Source organism: Macrobrachium rosenbergii, chromosome 8, assembly GCF_040412425.1.
Source record: "Macrobrachium rosenbergii isolate ZJJX-2024 chromosome 8, ASM4041242v1, whole genome shotgun sequence".
Lineage (NCBI taxonomy): Eukaryota > Metazoa > Arthropoda > Malacostraca > Decapoda > Palaemonidae > Macrobrachium > Macrobrachium rosenbergii.
In genome coordinates this window covers 44,476,098-44,477,380 of record NC_089748.1, presented here as the reverse complement: position 1 = coordinate 44,477,380, position 1,283 = coordinate 44,476,098, and positions in this window count along the sequence as shown.

Below are 1,283 nucleotides of genomic sequence, written 5' to 3'. Positions count from 1 at the left end.
GGTCAGACTTTAACCGCAAACCTCACACGATCTGAGGGGACCCAAAAAACCGGAATTGTTCATAGAATTTTATTCAGTTTTGTTACATGTTTACAGTCTTATCACCTTCAAAGTATTCTCCATTTGAAGGGGGAACAGACGTGTTTTCCACTGTTGAAAGCAATTCTGGAACTCTTGTGGTTATGGCTTTTAATGATCGTTTTCTTCTGAACCTCTTCAACGTCTGCAAAACGGTTTCCTTTGAGGGCTTTCTTCATTGGGGAACAAAAAGAAGTCACAGGGAGCAAGATCAGGTGAATAGGGAGGGTGGGTGTGTGGTCATGCCATTCTTGGTCAGAAACTGTCTCACACTCAAGGCAGTGTGCGCTGGTGCATTGTCGTGATGAAGCCACCACCCTCCACTTCTTACCCACCCTCCCTATTCACCCGATCTTGCTCCCTGTGACTTCTTTTTGTTCCCCCGAATGAAGAAAGCCCTGGAGGGTGGTGGCTTCATCACGACAATGCACCAGCGCACACTGCCTTGAGTGTGAGACAGTTTCTGACCAAGAATGGCATGACCACACTTACCCACCCTCCCTATTCACCCGATCTTGCTCCCTGTGACTTCTTTTTGTTCCCCGAATGAAGAAAGCCCTCAAAGGAAACCGTTTTGCAGACGTTGAAAAAGGTTAAAAGCCATAATTTTTCATATATATGTGGAAAACATTCTGGATATGAAGAAACGACGGAGTCATTAAACTTCACAAGAGGAAAACACGTTTTGCAGCTTTGAAGAGGTTCAGAAGAAAACGACGGAGTCATTAAAAGCCATAACTTCACAAGAGTTCCAGAATTGCTTTCAACAGTGGAAAACACGTCTGGATAAGTATGCATTGCATATATATATTTATATTCAAATGGAGAATACTTGTTTTGAAGGTGATAAGACTGTAAACATGTAACAATAACTGAATAAATTTCTAGGGACCCCTTTAGTAGGGTTGTTTCAAATAAATAGAGTTAATCTTCTGAATAATAATAATAATAATAATAATAATAATAATAATAATAATAATAATAATAATAATGAACACCATATTCTTTGGAAGCTTGAATTTCAAGTCAATGACCCCTTTAGTAGGGTTGTTTCAAATAAATAGAGTTAATCTTGAATAATAATTTAGTAGGTTTGTTTCAAATGAAATATTCTCTAAAGCTTAATTTCAAGTCAATCTTTAGTAGGTTTGAATAATAAGTTAATAATAATAATAATAATATAATAATAATAATAATAATAATAA